The sequence below is a fragment of the Chanos chanos genome, chromosome 7 (assembly GCF_902362185.1).
Source record: "Chanos chanos chromosome 7, fChaCha1.1, whole genome shotgun sequence".
In the NCBI taxonomy this organism is placed as follows: Eukaryota; Metazoa; Chordata; class Actinopteri; order Gonorynchiformes; family Chanidae; genus Chanos; species Chanos chanos.
In genome coordinates, this window is record NC_044501.1 from 3,306,567 (window position 1) to 3,313,562 (window position 6,996).

General features: G+C 40.9%; 1 pseudogene; it reads right to left on the minus strand.

Moving 5' to 3' along the window:
• Window positions 1-4,943: 4,943 nt before the first annotated feature.
• LOC115817688 (uncharacterized) lies at window positions 4,944-5,126 on the minus strand (annotated as a pseudogene).
• Window positions 5,127-6,996: the final 1,870 nt, after the last annotated feature.

Here is a 6,996-nt window from a genome sequence, read left to right on the forward strand (position 1 = left end):
GAAAACAGTTAAAATGACGTCCAAGCATTGGGCTGCCACGGCCATCCAGCAGTGGCGTTGTTAGGTCAGATCATTCGGGACTATAGCCCTGAATATTTTAATCCTCGCCCCGAATATTTTCGCCCTGAAAAAGGACGTGTCTATAGCCTTCCTAAACACACAGCTGGTCCATGTTGTTTAGTCTTGTAAAAGGAATCTTGTATCCACTGCAGGGATAGGAAAAAAACGATCGTAAACGTCCAACAGATTTCTCATTCACTGCACAGTTTATAAGACAGTTTATACAACAAATGTCGGGAACCATTCAGCAGCCTTTGCGGAGTGCCACGTATTTGTTTCTAGCTGATCAAACATGTCGCCTATGTGTTTGTTGCGACAAATATTTTCAACCTATAGTGTACATCGTACGCTTATAAGGCTACAATTTCAATAATTTACCGAAAAACTTAACAATATACTTAGCACTGAGCAGACCTCAACTTGACTTAACGTTCCGTGGTCCGTTTAATGACGCACAGGGAAGGGCAAGTTCACTTTCGTTTTCAGGTCAGGATTTCCGTTCTGATTATTCCGGTCCAATTACAGTTCCCTCACAGCAGATACCTTTTAGAGACTCGATGCAAACCTCTCTCTCTCTCTCTCTCTCTCTCTCGCTCGCTCTCTCTCTCTCTCTCTCTCTTTCTCTCTAAAGTAAAAGCAGATCAAAGCCCATTATGTCTGTGCTGTTCTTTTCGTTACATAGTCTCGCACGCTCTAACATCAGAGATGAGTCTGCGTCTATGCACGCGGACCCTGCGCTTAGCCAAGAAGATTCCATTTCACAATAAATGTTACAATAATTCCCCGACTTTATTTCCAGTCAAACTTATAACAAATTCATAAAACATCAACCGTACTTACCAGAATTTGACTGGCATTTAAATTTTAGGACAGATTCAGGAAAATAAGAAACTGCTCACAGCTCCAATCCGACCTGTTCATCCGCATAGCCAAAAGCTCTTATGCACACAAGCGCGCGTACAGAGCATGCGTAGTACATTTGCCGTTTTGGAATAAGAAATACTGCAGAGTACCAGGACTATGCATCCTGCTTAACAGAGTTTTGTTCCTTAGTTGTTTTGTTCCTTAGCTTAATTCAGAAAAAACGAGATTACACAAATACTGAATTATTACAGGTAGTCTGGAATAACAGAATCCATACTGGTCAACCAACACATGTGGTGACATTGTTCACCCCAAGGTATCCGCAAGAAATCTGTGCTTGCATCAAGTCTATGAGTGTAGTTTTTGTAGTCAATGTCCTTGATAAACAGAAACATTTAAATGGAGCCATGGGTTGATATTGTGGTGTTTTAAATTGTCGGATGCGCATTGCCGAGTCGTGCTGTCACACACACACACACACGCACACACACACACACACACACACACACACACAAGAGGCACTGCTATACAAGAGCCATTGACTGATGTGATAGTGAGTGAGAAATCTGTCCATCTAAAAGTGGTATTTATTTGGCCTTAAATCCAAAAGAAAAACAAAGACTCTATGAGCTCATAACACAGAGTTTCACATCATTATGACTGCACTGTAAATATCATTTAGCTTTTTTACAGCAGTATTGTGTTCAGTTCCAGGTGAGGAGTGTTAAGATGTGCTTCATTCTCTTATTCTAAAATGTTATTTTAGTGCCATCTAATGGTGACATTGTATATATTGCCACTTCAGTTCTTTTATTGGTTAGTCACAGTCACATGACAATGGGTCTCCATTGAACAACCCGTAGAGGTGCATTGCTGTACTGTAATTGTGGTCCATTTGTGTTTGTAAATCTTTGCAGCCCTATCTTGTCAGAAGATAAATATGGTTTGAGAAAGAGGTGATATCTGATCTCATCAGTAACACATCACATGTGACAATGTTTAACTGCCAGACTTGTGAGTGATAGAGGTAGTATTTGCCTTTGGTCACTTTCCTGATGTTCAGTACTGAACACAGTTATCAGCTTCAGCAGAATGTTAGAACAAATTTTACAAGCCCAGAAGTTTTCTATAGAACAACATTATCAGTGTGTGTTTTCTGGATATCATTTGATTTAATCAATAACTCAATGCAGAGGAACAGGAATACAAGTAACTTTTATCCTTAGTGTCTTAAAGACATCAGTGGTACATGTTAAACTTGTCCGACGCTGTAGTAACTAAATTAAAGCCATGAATTTAAGCTGTAACGTAATGAAATGAATTTGTGGGATTGTAAATAATCGACAGTCAAATCTTTCACCGACATGCCACTCAGAGACATTCAGATATTCAAAATGCAATGGGGAAAAGGGGTCATATGAAAAATACACATTTAATTCATGTGAGGTCATACCATTGAATATACCAACGGTTTCCGTGTAATAATTCTGTGTCATCTATTCTGGCGCCAGTTCGGATAGTGGTGACTGGGCAACATGGGCCGACATGGTGGTGCAGTGGGTAGCACTGTCGCCTCAGTGCAAGGAGGTCTCGGGTTCTCCCCGTGTCTGCGTGGGTTTCCTCCGTTTTCCTCCCACAGTCCAAAGACATGCAGGTTAGGCGAACTGGAGACACTAAACTGCCCCTAGGTATGAATATGTTTTTGTCTGTGTGTCAGTCCATCGATGGAGACACACAACTTGATTTCACAAGGCCTTCCTGTAGGGGGAGCACTTTGACTGTGTCTGGTTCATTACAGAGGTGTGTCCTGACTGTTTTTTTTTTTTGTTTTTTTTTTCACTGAATTTATATTCCTCCCATTTCAGGGGTGTAATTGTAGCTACATGGACTTGATACACAAAGACCAAATACATACAGACTTTGGGCTTTGGGACCATAATACTGTTAAAATCTTTATTTTTGATTTTTATCATTTTTTTTTTTCACAGAGAAACAAATTCAGTACACTCATTTTACACAAAAATAGTTTGTTCAGTGTTTTTATGAATTGATGATTGGTTGATGAACTGTTGAATATACATTAAATAGAGATATTTTGTTCTGACTTGTTTTATGAATTAATGATTGGTTGATGAACTGTTGAATATAGATTAATATAGATATTTTGTTCAGACTTGTTTTATGGATTGATGATTGGTTGATGAACTGTTGAATATAGATTAAATATAGATATTTTGTTCAGACTTGTTTTTTGAATTGATGATTGATTGATGAACTGTTGAATATAGATTAGAATAAAGAGCCAGATGAAGGTATACATAATAATATACATATACTCTAGGCCACCCTATTATTCCTTTTTTTGGCAGTTAAGGTAAAACCCATCACTGTCAGGGGAAATGGCCCTCAGCTGAGGAGTCCTCAACAATCTCAGGCCAGATGGTCTTCTGCTGTGACTCTTATTTATGCATTATATTACTTATACATAAAGTATTGAGTGTCTCATAAACCGAATGACTTTGGGTAGAGCCAAGATGTAGACTCTGGTAGACTGAATCAGTTTGGATGGTTTTGGGGTTTAGACTCTGGTAGACTGAATCAGTTTGGGCGGTTTTGGGGTCTAGACTCTGGTAGACTGAATTCAGTTTTGGTGGTATTGGGGTGTAGACTCTGGTAGACTGAATCAGTTTGGGTGGTGTTGGGGTGTAGACTCTGGTAGACTGAATTCAGTTTGGGTGGTGTTGGGGTGTAGACTCTGGTAGACTGAATTCAGTTTGGGTGGTTTAGGGGATTAGACTCTGGTAGACTGAATCAGTTTGGGCAGTTTTAGGGTCTAGACTCTGGTAGACTGAATCAGTCTGAATGGAGTTGGGGTTCAGATTTATTCCAGGATTGTCAGAGTTTCCAAGGGGAAGTTGGGAAATTGTGCCTGGATCATTCTCATAATCACCAGCATCCTAAATAAAGGAGAGAGTGCTGTATTAAACACATTGTAAATTTATCTATGAGGTGAAACAAATTGCAAAGCAATGTATTGACTATTAATGCCTAAACAGGGGCATTGTGAGTTGACAGGAAGGAAGACAGTATTTCTATTTGATATTGTTCTCTGTAAAGCAATATATCAGCTCCTGCAGTGGGTTGTTCTCACACGTTCTCACTCACATATCTCAGTCTGATACTAGTCTAACTCCCGAGTCTTTGAGTTCAAAAGATATATGAGCTCTGCACAAACACATTAAGTCTTGATTCAGTATCAGTGTAAAGGACTCTAGTTCCCATACACCATTTCACTCACCTCAGCTAATCCTGGTCTTCTGTTGGGTCTGAGAGAACTCTGTGTGTCTACAAGGATATGTATGGATGAAATGTGTTAGCAAATAAATGAAAAAACAAATGAAAAAAAAAATTAGAGTAAATGAGAAACAAAGAGAGAGAGAGAGGGACAGAAATGTGTGTGTGTGCGCGTGCACATGCGCGCGCGTGTGTGTTCATGTCCGTGTCAGTGTTTGTGCGTGCGCATTCAGAAAGAGAGAGAGAGAGAGAGAGAGAGAGAGAGAGAGAGAGAGAGAGTACCTGTATGTCTTTTTCTCAGGTAAAGCACCACCATTATTAGAATCAGCAGTAGGACAGGCACACATATCAGAATCACTGCCACGTCTAAAAGGGAAACAGTTCCACTCCCATAATTAAAGTCATTCTACATACTTTTTGACAATGACAAAAATGAATACATATGAAATGAAAAGAATAAGAATCCCAATGATTGCACACACATACACCACGGACGCTGAGTGGTGAATTTGCCCTCTGCATTTAACCCATCCAACACACCAGTAGTGAACACACACACACCAGACACAGGAGCAGTGGGCGCCATTCCTTGCGCCCGGGGGAGCATTGGGGTTAAGTGCCTTGCTCAAGGGCACATCGCCGTGGATGTCGGCCCTGGGAATTGGGAACCCTTTAGTCACGAGCCTGGTTCTCTAGCCTCTAGTCCATGGCTGCCACTGACCAGGCGCGGAGCGTAAACACGATCCCCCACTAACACAAACAATGCAGTCGAGATCCCCGCCAGTCGAGATTCCCGGGCAGTCGAGATTCCCGCGTATATGGGGATTTCGCAGAGTTCAGCACAGGCTGAGCCTCGCCCCGGGGGACCTACCCGTGTGACCATGTCGCCTCCCCTGCCAGGTGAGTATAAAGCTACAGAACATCAGTTTTGAGTGAAGATCAGAGTCTGATTCACAACAGACGGATGTGAAATGACAGGAGAGAGCAGTCTGAGAAACAGGTGGAAAAACTGCTAAGAAAGATAACACGTACAACCACAGCTCAGCAGAAAAAACACACAAAACACACACTCATATTATAGGTAGTTCATGTTGAATTAAGTCCAGATTACAACTTCCTGTTTTCTCTAGACTAAAGATGGTGTTTAGGGCTGTGACAAAAATATATGTCTGTGAGTGATGAGTGTTAGTATGGAAGGAGAGATAGAGCAATAGAGAGACTCACAGACTATGTTATAAGATTACAGCATGTGTGAACATGATTAATTACAACTCCAAATTGAAGCATAATGTAACATATTGATTTATCAGCCGCTTATCAGAAAGTTAAGAGCATTGATTAGCTGCAGTGTCATGGACCAGTTCAACTCTGTGTATGGGCTCGTGAAGGAGGCACTGAGAGAGAAGCAAGAGGATTTAGTGATTAGAGAGGAACTGAGGCAAAGACAGAGGAGAGAGAGAGAGAGAGAGAGAGAGAGAGAAAGAGAGAGAGAGAAAGAGAGAGAGAGAGAGAGAGAGAGAGAGAGAGAGAGAGAGAGAGAGAGAGCAACTGGCAAATGAACAGTGCCTGGGTGCCAGACTTGTCAACTGAAATATGCATGATGGAAATATGCAGGGATGGAAATATGCATGATGGAAATATGCATGGATGGATGGGTGGATGGATGGAAAGATAGATGGATGGATGAATAGAAGAATGAAGAGTAGCAAAGATGGATGGATGGGGGATAGATGAAAGGTTAGATGAAAGACAAAGAGAGAAGATGTACCTGTTTGTGAGGAATGAGATTGATCTTCATTGGTTGTTTGTCCTGGTGGAGTGAGTGTGGAGACAGTTTCCTCATTATCTGAGACAGACAGAGACAAAGAGAGGGACTGACCATGTTGAATGACCACACTGGCAACTACAATATGTCATGAATTATTGCCTTGTTCATATGTAATACCAAATAATGATCATTGGTGACTTAGCATACAGCATACATGCATAGAATAACTTCAGAAATATATGTGTTGATCAGATAAAGTCATGTATTGCAGAGACATACCCATTATAACTTGTAAAAGGATCTCAGTTTGGACATCTGGTGAAGCCCAGTTCCTCTGTACTGCACACCAATATGTCCCTTCATCTCTGAGGGACAGATCAGTGATGGTCACAGTGAAGACCCTGGCTGTCGTGTCGTCATGAAGAGAGAATCTGACATCTTTAGGAGTTTGTCCACTTTGAATGGGAACATCTTTTTTAGAAAATAGACCAGGAGGACACACCCCTCTGCAGAGATACTTTGTATAACTTTCATATCCAGATTTATAAGGGCATGTGATAGTAACTGTTCCTCTCTTATATCCAGTCACAGTGATGATTTTACCATTCACAGCTACAGAGAAAAATGAAAAGATATTAAGCAGACTTCAAACACAATGGAGACATATCAAATAAATGTCAACAGTATTTATTTAAATGGACTCCGTAACTCTCTCATGACAGCCAGTCAGAATCTGTGTGCTTTTCACAGTGACCAATTGCAAGCTTTAAAATGGATGTACTAATGAATCAGAATGTAACTGTCAGGCTTGGTGGAAGAGGCTGGATACATGTGCAGGTCACTTTATTCAAGTCAAACAAGATTACAAAAAAGAACTGGCAGAACAGAACAGAACAGAACAGAACAGAACAGAACAGAACAGAACAGAACAGGGCTAAACCAAAATGAGACTAAACTAAAGGGACCAACAGGACTGAACCAAAACCCAAGTGCACAACAGAGCCCAAACT